This window comes from Camelus bactrianus, chromosome 22 (assembly GCF_048773025.1).
Source record: "Camelus bactrianus isolate YW-2024 breed Bactrian camel chromosome 22, ASM4877302v1, whole genome shotgun sequence".
NCBI classification, from domain to species: Eukaryota; Metazoa; Chordata; class Mammalia; order Artiodactyla; family Camelidae; genus Camelus; species Camelus bactrianus.
The window spans coordinates 8,964,920-8,977,693 of record NC_133560.1 but is presented as its reverse complement, the minus strand read 5'-3'; the positions used below and the strand labels follow the sequence as shown (position 1 = coordinate 8,977,693).

The 12,774-nt window shown below is 48.3% G+C and overlaps 1 long non-coding RNA gene across 1 annotated transcript; it reads left to right on the top strand.

Moving 5' to 3' along the window:
* Positions 1 to 694: 694 nt before the first annotated feature.
* On the top strand, positions 695 to 10,191 carry LOC123614386 (uncharacterized). Its single transcript, XR_006721742.2, has 3 exons — positions 695 to 1,381; positions 1,890 to 1,988; positions 9,798 to 10,191. It is a non-coding gene; the product is annotated as an uncharacterized LOC123614386 (long non-coding RNA).
* Positions 10,192 to 12,774: the final 2,583 nt, after the last annotated feature.

Below are 12,774 nucleotides of genomic sequence, written 5' to 3'. Positions count from 1 at the left end.
ATATTACTTTGGTTTGAACACCAACAATAAAAAAAAAAAAAAGTAGTTGCTTTCCTATAAAGCTTTTAGGTTCCCAGCTGGGCAAGTTTTCCTGCCTCTGGCCCCTCACAGAATTTTCTTTTTCTTCCATTCCACTTGTCACACTGGAAATAACTTGACTTCTGCCATCAGCCAGTGAGCAGTTCCGGATAAGGGCCATTATCCCCCGCATGTCCCTGGGCCCGGCACTGACCCTGACCCAGAGATGGTCCTGGGGAGGCTTGTGCCGTTACTTTACCAGGGGGACCATCACACACAAGACAGGCTTGGGCCAGGCTGTGTGGGGAAGGTGGCGGTGGACGCCACACTGCTTTGGCACGTGAACACCCCTCCCCCCAAATGCAGGCGGTGGGCCTGCTGAGCTCTCTGGATTTCCTTCTGCCCCTTTTCATCCTGCTCCTGGGCCCCAGTGGACATTGGGCAACTTTACTTGGGTGGGGGACAGAACAGAATTTTATTAAGAAATCATGCTGTGGTCAGAATGAATCCCCTGCAAAACGTTCCCTGGAACTAAGGGGAGATTTGCTTTCTCGCAGCAGCTCACACAGCTAATGGGTTTTGACATAAACTTCCTGCACTGTCATGGGAAAAAGTGCTTGTAGCTGAGAGGGGTGACAGAGGATCACGGAGCAAAGGTCAGCGGGCCCGGGCTGTACTTAGCAGAGTAGTTAGAGGGTCAGGGGTGGATAATCTCCATCATCCTGAGAAAATGCTTTGGAAGCCCTGGGGATTCAGCGCTCTCATGGGCCACCCAGGGAGGGCAGCTACTGGGGACTCCAGAAGAGAACGGTCAGGAGGTGGCTGCAGAGACGCCTGGGGGCCTTGGTGGGGAGGGTACAGCTCAGCCACCCAGGGCGCACTCTGCCCTGGGACCGTGCTTTGCTGTGTGACCTCTGTGCTTCCATTCTTGCTGCCTGTTATCGTCCGAGGCCTCCCCCGCGCAGACTGCAGCCAGGACGGTGCTTCCCACTGGGGCCCTGCTGGCTGGGACAAGAGGATTCGCAGGTCATATTTTGGAAGGTGCTTCCACCACTCCTCCGGATTTTGTAACTACACCCAATGCTACCTTGAAAATACTCACAAGGTCAGCTTCCTCTGTGACCTCATCGCCCGTCTAAGGAAACGCAGCATCTGAGAGTGTGGTTTTGCACAATCCTGATTAAACGACGGTCGGATCTGTAGAAGTAGAAGTTGACCTTTGCTCAGCACGTCACAGTTTACAAAGAAACTTTACACGAATTATCTGTGAGCTGGGGGTGGCTAACCTCCCCACTGGAAGAGGAAGGAAATCAGCCATGGGGAGGCCAAGTGACTTGCTCCAGATCCACGGGTCATAGATTCGGTGAGAATGCTCATTTTCTTTTTGAGTCATTTGCTTTTCCTCTTTCTTTGTCTTCCAATCCAGGTCTCCTCCTTGCCAAGTGGTACGTTTTTATTACAAATAATAAGAAGAGGCAGAGGGGAAGAAGAGGAAGAGGAGGAAGAAGGAAGGGGAAGGGAGAAGGAAGTACCACCCCTCCAGCTGTTGAACTTGGTGACCATCTCCATTCTGCTCTGTGCCCGTCCCCTGTGACAAGAGGAAGAGCCTAAAATACAGAGACATAGACTCTGGGGTCTGGAAACTTGGGTTTGAAATTTGTCCCCTTCACTCATCTAGATCTCTGACCTTGGACAAATGGTTTAACCTCCCTGTGCTTCAGTTTCCTCATCTGTCAACTGGGGATGATGCTACGATTGTGAGGATTGAATGCATGGAAAACGCTAGGCACATAGGAATCCCACCATAATTGTTAGTTATAATATAATTGTGTTTCTACCATTTGCATTCACTTTTGACTTTCTGTCCACAGCTTACTCCAAGCCTTTGGGAATGGACCTGCCCCTGATCCCACCCTGAGAACCCTAGCATTGAGGACGAGTCCTGTCACCAGTGGATGCTTTGTGAATGGGTGAGTGAGCAATGGAGTGGTCCCATGTCTTCAGTAACACCCCTAACACCCACCTGTTTCCCTGATTCTGGACAAGATTTTCAATCTGAAACACACTTTGGTAATTGATGTTTGATCCTCAGCCTGACCTTCCTGGCCACTGACTCCAGGCCAGGAACTGTCTGATTGTCAGGCCCGGTGTCCCAGCCTCTGTTTTTAGTTCCTGCCCTGCCCACAGCATGGCCCTGGTCCTCGTCTATGTATTGTCTCTATGATCTTGAGCAATTGGCGTAATCTCTCCGTGCCATAGTTTCTCCAACTGTAACATGGGGACTTCGTAACAGTGCTTTAGAGGTACAACTCCTTAGAGCAGTGGTTGCAACCCAGGATGATTTTTGCCCCCAGGGGACATTTGTCAATGTTTGGAGACATTTCTGGTTGTCACAACTGGTGGGCATGTTGCTCTTACTGGCATCTGGTGGGTAGAGGCCAGGAATGCTGATAAGTATTTAACAGTGCACAGGGCAACCCCTCACACAAAGAATTATCTAGTCCAAACTGTCAGTAGCGCTGAGGTTGGAAGCCCATGGTTAGAGGGATGCAGTGAAGGTTAAATGATAAAATACATGGGAAGAACTCACAAGTGTTAGCTACTGTGACTACTCTCTTACTCTCTCTCTCGCTCTTGCTTATAAAATGAGTCTCCTTCAGTCATTTATTCACAGATATCTAACAACCCTCTGCCATGTGCCAGGACAGCTCTGAGCACAGCAGTGAACAGGACTGAGGGGTCCCTGCTCCAACAGGACTTTCTTCTCGGCATTGAGGAGTAGACAAACTAAAGCATAAACAAACCAACAAGGAAACCCCAGATGTTGATAAAAGACTCTGCACATGTGAGGGGGCCTGGGAGGCTCCTTGAAAGCAGAGATTGGGCAGGACCTGAGACTGAGAGTGAGGCTGAGTGTCAAAAAGGAACCAGCTTTGCAAAGACCAGGGGCCAGGCCACCTCAGGCAGAGTGTGGGAGTCTGGGCTGAGATGGCGCCATGGTAATGACCTCAGTGTGTGAGACAAGAAAGGAGGCCAGTGTGGCTGGAGCATGGTGGGACCCCACTCAGTGTGTTCTCAGATGAGGTTGGAGACAGCAGGTAGGGACCAGGTGATGTAGGGCTGGGCATGCCAGTAAGGAGTTTGAGTTTTATTTCAAGGGTGATGGAAAACATTGGAGAGTCAGAAGTAAGGGAGGGAGATAATCCCATTTACATTTTACAAAGATCCCCTGCATGATTTCAGGAAGGCAGGAGCAGAAGCAGGGAGGTCAGGGAGGAGACCCTCGGAGCTGTCCCCGCAGGAGATGAAACCCAGACGAGGAGAGTGGCGGTAGCCATGAGGGACTTGAATGGATGGCGGATCCCTTTTGGAGACAGAGTTGCTGGGACATACTGATGGATTGAGTGCAGAGGGTGAAGAGAGTAGCATCAAGGCTCAAACCTTGACTTTTGGAGTTGAACAGTTGGGCGTGCAGTGAGACCTTTCACAGGTTGGTGGAAGGATGAAGGAAGGACAGTTTGAGGTCGTGTTAAATTGTATTTTCCGATGGACACCGCCGTGGAGATGCTCAATGGGCGGCCTGGAGTTCTCTGGAAAGGGCAGAGCTGGGGCTGCAGACCTCATAGACATTGGTACGAGGTGGTCTTTAGAGGTAGGGACATGGACGTGGGCGCCTAGGGAGAGTGTGTCCCCAGTGGTTGGGTCCAGAAGAGAGCCCTGGGGCACTCCAAGCAAACTTTGAAGCCTGGAAGGGGAGCAACCAGAGAGGTGGGAGGACAGCAGGAGAGTAAGACGTCCCTGGTACGTGTGCTCACGGAGGAACGTGGAGAAAGAAAACAGATCTGGAAGAGTGCTTTGGAACACACAAATGTCACAGCCCCAAATCACACAAGAGTGAGAGGCAGGGCCAGACTCTCAAGCCCAAGTCCTTAAACCAACATGCCCAACGAGGAGAAAGAAAAGGGGACCAGCATTCTTTGTGCTCCTCCTGGAAGGTAGATTTGATTACCGTCCCATTTTACAGATGGGAACTGTGAGGGTCAGGGAGGCGAAGCAGCCTGCCTCCCCTTTAAATGTTGGGCTTCCTTGGGGTTTGTCCCGAGTTCTCGTCTCTTTCTCCATAAATGCCCCAGATGATCTTACCTGGTTTCAAGGCTTCAGACATGGTCAGCTGATAACTCCTGGAGTGACATCTTCAGTCGCAGCCTCTCCCCTGAATTGCATTCTCGTATTTCCTACTACTTGCAACACTCTTTCTAGCAGAGTGTTGTCCAAATGTACGCACGTCCAAAACTGAACTCCACGCCCCTCCCCCACCTTCCTCTGCAATCTGTTTTTCCTCCTGGTCTTCTCCCTCTTGGCAAATAGCACTGAATTCACTCAGTTGTATCCAGTTTAGACATCTCCCTCTTTGAGCCCTCAGAACTCGCTTATCCCTAAGACCTATTTCTCCTGCACCTTTAGTTCCTCTGGAATACACCCACATGTCTTCATCTTTACTGCAATCCCCTACCACCCCTCCCTCAACTAAACCGCCGTCTCCTGTTTCTGGTGACCACAGTACCCTTCTAAGTCACCTCTCAGCTTTCACTCTCCTCCAGCCTACCAGCAGCCAGAGGGGTCTTGAAAAAATATATAAAACGGACTATGTCATTCATTTGCCTAAAAACTCTTCCACTGATTCTTAAGACAAAAATCCTCAATCTTTCAGCCATTCATGCCTGGCCCACATGGTCCGGTCCTGCTGGCCTCGCCACCTTCATCATCTGCCAAACGCCGACCCGCCTACCCTGGCATCTCCTCCAGTCGGCTTGTTCCACTTCTCAGTCGTGCCTGCCTCTTTCCTGCCTCTTGGCCTTTGCCTGTGCTGTGCCCTCTGCTCTCCTGGCTGGCTCCACATCCTTCAGATCTTTCCCCAAACCACCTTAGAGAGGCACTTCCTGACCCCTTCCGCAAGGACAGTCCCCTACCTATTAGCTTACCTCACACCCCCGTTCTTTTCTGTGCTGGCTCTGTTCCATTATCACAACCTATAATTATTCATGTGTTTATCGGCTGATTCTGTTCTTACCAACCTCCACTATTACTAGGATCCAAACACCACAAGAATACGGATTTTCTTTTTCAGGGTCATTCACCGCTGTCTCCCTTGTGCCGTGCATTATGCCCAGCACGTAGTAGGTGCTCAACAACAGCTACTGAATGTGGGCCACAGGGCCAGGAAGTGCTTCTCGGGTGAACAGGCTGACTCCTCCCGTGGCTCTGTGCCGATTCACACTCAGTATCTTCTTGGAAAAACACATCCTCTAGTATTTATAAATATCCCTCTGAGCCTGCGTACCCTGACATGGGGTAAGACTTTCCTCCCAGCATTGCCTGTCTGCTCAGTCCCCTCACAGAAGGCCTGGGTTTGGGATTCTGGGCTCTGGAACGCCTTCTGGCATTTTCTGCTCAGTGAGCCCATCCATTCCCATTTTCTTCAGCTGAGCTGGAGATATAAATTGCAAAAGGCCTTCTTGCAGATTGCTGGGAGAGCGCATGTTCCTGGCCAGGAATTTTTCTGCTGTTGCTGCTGCGGGGGCAGTGGGGTGGGGGGGGGTGGGGGGAAACTTCCACAGGATAGGGGTCAGGGTTCTGTTTGCTGCACTGTTTGGCATGCTCTGGCTGGCTAGGGGTGGCAGAAGAGGGAAGCTGGGCAGCGGCCAAACTGGGCTCCGGGGACGGCAGGCATGGATGGATGGGTGGGGGACAGCCTCGGATCCAGGGCACAGCACACAGAGCCAGAAAGCAAGAGCCAGTCCATTCAGCTTACCATCTAGCAGTAGTGACCCAATCCGGCTGACTGTATGTGGCTATCGGGGTTGACCAGATGACAGGTGAACCACCAGGCGATATGTTTATACATAATGGAAGTCTGGCCAAAGATTGGTGATCCCAGAGTACCGGGCAAAACCCCAGGAAACTAAGAGTTAGATGGATACCAAGGTCCCAGATAACAACCTGAGGTTAGGAAGGAAAGACTCTGAGATATCAGAAAAATCTTGAGTTTGAGAACCAGAAAAACCTAGGCTAGAGCCTTGATTCCTCTCTGAACCACATCGTCTCTCTGCCCCTTGGTTTTCTCAACTATAAAATGGGCAGAAGCACCCTGGCTGCAGAGAGTGCAATGGTGATTAGAGACGGTGCTTGGACTCAGCATAGAGTCTGGTGCTCAGAAGGCCCTCAGTCATTGGAAGCTAATTACATAGCAGGGCCATGGACTGAGGCTCAGAAGGAGCTGCCAGTGGTGACCGGAGAAAGCCCCTGGAAGTGACAGGGTGATGGGGACTGAGGGGTTTTCCTGGGATACCATGGATGCACCGGGTCCCAGCCTCAAACATGGCACCTTGGCTGAGAAACCGGGGGGCAGCTTGGATGCCCTAGAGATGCGGCTGCGCCCTGAACTAGTCCCTCCTCTGCAGTCCAACAGATAGTGCTGGGGGTGGGACAGCCTGGAAAGATGCAGTGGGGCTTGGAGGACCTGTGAGGAGTAAACAGTAGCATGTTTGGGAATCGTGGTTCTTTTATATCGTTATCGATTCTTTCAGTAAACCCTCAGGGAGCCACTTCTATATGCTGAGCCTTTTACTTAGAGCTGTGTTAGGGGAGCTCCCAGTCACTCATTCATCCACTCATTCATTCATTCAGATAAAGTTGCTATATACCTACTCTGTGAGGGCCCGTGATGGGAACACAGAAGTGAGCAAGGCACTTCCCCAGCTCTTGGGGAGCAGATGGGGTAAGAGGGGAGCTATGTAGTGATGACCAAGAGCACAAGCCTCAGAGACACTGTCCAGGCCTTGTTCAGTCCCTTCTCTGCACATCCAGCCACGTGATCTGGGCTGTCACCTCACCTCGTTGGCCTTGGTTTCCTCTTGAAAGGGTCATGAGCACTGTGTTTAAGCAATGCCGGAGCAAGAGTGAGCCCCCAACAGATGTTAGTGGCAGTGGTGATGGTGATGAGCAGGGGGAACGAAATAGAAAATCCTGGGGACCAGGCAGTTAGGGGAGGCATTCTAAAGAAGACCTTTAGTCTTGCTTTTCTTAGAGGATGAATAAGGAATCCCCATGTAGACAGGGTGGAAAGGGCTGTTCTGGCAGAGAACGGCACGTGCGAGGGTGTGGAGGCATGACGTGGGCACGATGACCGGCTGGGAAAAGACAGCTGACTCATCATGGCCTCCGTTTGCTAAACTGATGCCCTTCGCACTGCCTGTCATTCACCAAGTCTCCCGTCAAAGGACAGATTTCTAGGAGATTTGCGTCCACATCCAGCTTGAAGCTCACCTTCTGTCCTCCTCTTGGACCAGGAAATTGGGCCAGCCTCCAGCAAATATTTATGTTGAAATATTTGGAGACGGCACAAGATCTGCAGATATTTTCATAATCTGGGTCACGGTTTACACAGCGCACCACCTGCCTCTGTCTCCTGAAAAGGAAAGAAAGATTTTTAAAGAAAATGGGTTAGAATGAGAAAAGGGAAGTCAAATGGGATTTTTATCTGAAAAGGCTGGCTCCCAAGACAGAGAAATTGAGCCCAGGCTGAACTGGGAGAGGGACGACGTTCTAGGTGCACTGATAGTGTTTTGTCTGTTCCACCTGCTTTGCCACGTCCTCAGCGCTTCCACAGCCGTCATCCCTTATAAGCCTCACAAAATCCAGGCAGGAAGGGCCGAGACCCTTGTATTACAAATAGGGAAACAGAGGTTCAGAGAGGCTATGGGACCTACTCAAGGGCACACAGCAGTACGTGGCAAAATGGTAGATGGATCTCCGAGGGTAAGGAAAAGGAAACTTTGTAAAACTTTGGCTTTAAAGTGAGTTAACTGTGTACAATAGCCAAGACATGGAAGCAACCTAAATGTCCATCGACAGGTGATTGGATAAAGATGTGGTATACTTATACAATGGAATACTACTCAGTCATAAAAAAGAATAAACTAATGCCATTTGCAGTAACATAGACAGACCTGGAGATCATCATACAAAGTGAAGTAAGCCAGAGAGAGAGAAAAATACCATATGATATCACTCATATGTGGAATCTAAAAAAAAAAGGGCACAAATGAACTTATTTACAAAATAAAAACAGACACACAGACATAGAAAATAAACTTGTGGTTACCAGGGGGGAGAGGGTGGGGTGGAAAGATAAACTGGGAGTTCAGGATTTGCAGATATTAACTCCTATATATAAAATAGATAAACAACAAGGTCCTACTGTCTAGCACAGGAAACTATATTCAATACCTTGTAATGGCCTTTATAATGAAAAAGAATATGAAAATGAATCTTTATATATATTCATCTATATTGTATGTATGACTGTCCCAAGTGTCTTTCATCTTCTTGGGACCAGAGGGCTAACCTGGGTGTCGTCTTCCCACGGCAGTGGGACAGATATAAGAAAACACGCCCCGAGGTACAGATGCACTTCAAAACCCTGATTATGTCACTTCAACTCACCATCCATTGGACATGGCCCAGCCCAATGTCACCGGGGTAGGGAAAGACCTCCCTCGAGTGGGAGCCTGCAGAGTCACGAAGCAGAGGGTGTGGACACAGAAAGGCGGGGAATCAGGGCCCACCTCCCGCGGCGGTCCCGGACGGGACCTGAAGGTCTAGGTATCCAGCAGCTCCTATGGAGGGTTTGCTCTACTTTTTATTCATGTGTTTGTCATTTTTACCAACCTACCTTGACACTTCACCCATTCTTGAGGAAAATGTCACTTTCCTTGGCATTTGATTAAGCGCTTCCTCTCCAGTTTATTTTTGTGTGTGTGTGTGCAGGCCAGTGGACTCCGCTCAGGGTGGCGGAGGGCAGCGCCTGACCCTCTCACTGAAGAGCATGGAGGTCAGAAAAGAGCTTCATCTCAGAGTCCCCAGCAGAGATCTCATCTCCAGCTGAAGGGAGAGAGAGGCTTATTCATCTGTGTTCATTCATACCCTTGCTGGTTCAGCAACCATTGTCTGATTGCCTTCTCTGTTCCAGGCGGCTCTGATCTGTTCCAGGAGCATATGGAGTGAAAATTCTCATTAGGGAGACAAAAAATAAACAAAAATATAAATACCTACTCAGTGATCGTGGATTCTGACACATGCTATGAATTTGAAAAATCAGAGAACGAAGGCAGGGAGCAGTGTCCACAGGGGGGCATTGGGTGGGGCAACTTTGGATGAAGCCAGGACCAGGCTCTATAAAGAGACACTTGAGCTGAGGCCTAAAGGAAGCAGAAGGCACCTGCTATGAGCAGGGTCTAGGGAATGATGTCCCAGGCAAAAGGACCAGTGATTGGGAGATGGGTCTGAGGCTTAGGTGGGGCCCCACTGAACAGGCCCTTAGAGTCCACGGAAGGAGCCTGAAGAGTGTTCCAAGCACAATGGGGTGCCTTTAGGAGACGTTAGGCAGGGATGAAGTGTGGCCTTATTTACATTTTTAAAAAGTAATGACTCCTGGGTGGGAAAATAGATTGAAAGATGGCTTGAGTGGAACCCAAGGAGACCAGCTGGAAGATGATGTGGTTTATGTCATGGCCCGAAATCTCATTTCAGATGCAGCCTCTACCTTCATACAGAGCAGAGAACTGGGAAGACTTAGGGGGAGGGAGGGATTCAAGGGCACCAGAGACACGGGGGAGATTACTTTTCACATCTCTCTGATTCGACAGCATGAAGATGGGTTTCAGGCATCGAGGGTGGGGTGTCTGGGGCCAAGGATCTTATTGTATTTTTTTTTCCAGTTACCTCTGATGGCAGGTGTGACAGAGATGGCTAACTGACCACTTAGATTTGAGCTCCTCTCCCATGATAGAGTTGTTGCTGGGGAGGGACTGCCCCGACATTGACTTCACACATCCGGCCCCCTTGGACCTGGGAAGGGCCATGCAATTAGTTCTGACCGGAGTGAAATGCCAGGAGACGTGAAATACATCACTTTGGGATCAAGGTGGCTCTGCGGCTGGTGTCCTTTCACCGTGAACTCTCTCTCTTTTTGATGGTGACCTTGGATCCCAAGTGTTGAGATGGTGGTTTCACAAGAAGGAGGTGAAATGCCTCATCGGGAACATCTGTGTTGGATTTTGCATGAACAAACACTTTAAAACAATCAAATAAAAATAAACTTTTATGTGTGTAGCTCCTGAGGCTCGGGGATGGTTGGTTACAGCAGTTTATACTGGGGTAAGACCCTAACAAATACAAGGGATGCTGTTTCTCTGTTTGGGCTAATGGCTTAAGTTCCATAAGAATAAATTTATTTAAATAAGAAAATGAGCATCTTTAAGGAATAACGTGACATGAACAACAGTACGAGGGTACGCACATAAGACAAATAGTGGTTCTTAAATGGCCAAGTTTGGGAAGCACTGACCTGTCACCAGCCCCAGTGATTGCGTGTCAATTCTAAGGAAATGGAAGAGAATGAAAGATAGAGAATTTCATGAAGAAAAAAGCAGTAAATAGGGTGAGATATTTGGGGGGTTTCTGTAGTGGAAAATGCTGATGTTGCAAGGTCAGGGGGATGTTTCAGCAGAATGGGGAGAGTTAATCTCAGGATGCAGCCGTGGGATCCCATAGCCCATGAGATTTACACATCAGTAGTTTATAGGGTAGATGTGACCCTGAGAAGTGTTTGGTTGGGCCCGCACAGTGGCTTTTCTTTTTTCAAATATATTAAATTAAAATCAGAAGATTTTACATAAAAATCAGAATTCCTGGTTTCTCTTGAAAAAGCAAATGATCTGGCCACCCTGGGCCGGCATTCCCACCCGGCAGCCTTCAAGCTGGAGCTGGGTGGCAAATGTCACCTTGGAAGGGGAGTGTGTCCACAGTCCCCGCCACTCCTCATTGTCTCCTGGATCCTGAGCCCAAGTCACAGAGACCATTTTGCACCAGCACCAAGGCTTTGCTTTTGCAAGAGGACTATTTCTCTATACCCACCCCTCTCTCAGAAGAGACCAACAAACTATTGAGAAAAAAAAGGGTCATGTGTTTCACGAAAAGCTGGAGAGAAATAGACGCAGAATGATAGAAAATGGTGGTTACTGGGGCGGGGGTGTACAGGGAGGGGAGGGAGAGATCAGGAGTTTGGGATTAACAGATACACATTACTACTATGTCTAAAATAGATAAACAATAGGACCTGCTGTATCGCACAGGAAACTATATTCAATTTCTTGTAATGAGCCATAATGGAAAGAAATTGAAAAAACATATAAATGTATGTACACATATGTATAACTGAATCACTTTGCTGTACACCTGAAACCAACATTGTAAATCGACTACACTTCAATAAAAAAAATAAGAATAAAAAAAAAGAGAAAAGCTGAAGAGAACATTTTTTGGATGGAAGTTAAAAATATTCTTATGAGTTTAATATGCAAATGAAATGAATGTAGATTGAAAGAATAGAACTGAGGACACCATTAAAAAAGAAAAAACTGTTGAAACTATATCCAGCGTACGATGAAAAGCTTAACGGACTGAAAAGGCAGTGACAGCACCGAGGGTCTGTGTCTGAGTGCCAATGAAACCAGCAGTAGCACCGTGGAAGTCAGTAGGCGCATTTGATCGCTGGATACACATCACTCGTTGGGGTTACTCTCCCGGCCCTTAGACATTTGCATTTGTGACCCTCGGCCATCAGCAAGCACAGTGGACCTCTGGCAGCCCTAGGGAAATGGAACATAACCAGAGGACAGGGCAGAGTTGAGGAACACGGTGATCTTCCCCACCCCCCAGAGCACTGTGCCTTCTTTTCCCCACACCCTACCCTCCCTTGCCCCTTTCCACTCTTTTTCTCACCCTTGTGTCCTTTGCCAACTCCCAAAGGGATCTGAAAGCCCCCAGTCATTTCTCCCCCCAGCTCCGTTCGGCTCCTGGCACTCAGAACAGGAAGCGCCACCTCCTATCAGCTGTACGCGGCCGGTTCAGCAGACGGAGTTGTTGAACTGGGACACAGGTGCAGCCCTCCGGGGACCACGTCAGATGCAAAACAGCAAATTCCTCCTAGATGCTTCTTCCAACTGAATGTGGAGACCCAGGGAAAACAGGTTTATAAAGAAGGAAGACATTTTTAAATAATTTTTAAAATTTTATACTATTTTTAAAGGTTACTTTGTATTTACAGTTATTACAAAATATTGTCTATGTTCCCCCTGTGGTACAATACATCCTTGAGCCTGTCTTACACCCAATAGTTTGTGCCTCCTTCTCCTCCATCCTTATATTGCCCTTCCCTCCTCCCCAATGGTCACCATTAGTTTGTTCTCTGTATCTGTGAGTCTGCTTCCGTTTTTTTTATATTCACTAATTTGTTGTATTTTTCTAGATTCTGCAGATAAGTGATAACATACAGTATTTGTCTTTCGCTGCCTTATTTCACTTTGTATAACACCTTCCAAGTCTATCCATGTTGCTGCAAGTGGCATTATTTCATTTTTCATGGCTGAGTCGTATTCCATTGTATAATCTATACCACATCTTTATTAAATCATCTGTTGAGGGACACTTAGGTTGTTTCCATATCTTGGCAATTATAAATAATGATGCTATGAACCTTGGAGCACATGTATCTTTTTGTAATTAGTGTTTTCATTCTTTTGGGTGTATACCCAGGAGTGGAATTGCAGGATCATATGGCAGTTGTGTTTTTAGGTTTTTTTGAGAAACCTCCATACTGTTCTCCAAAGTGGCTGCCCCAGTTTACATTCCCAC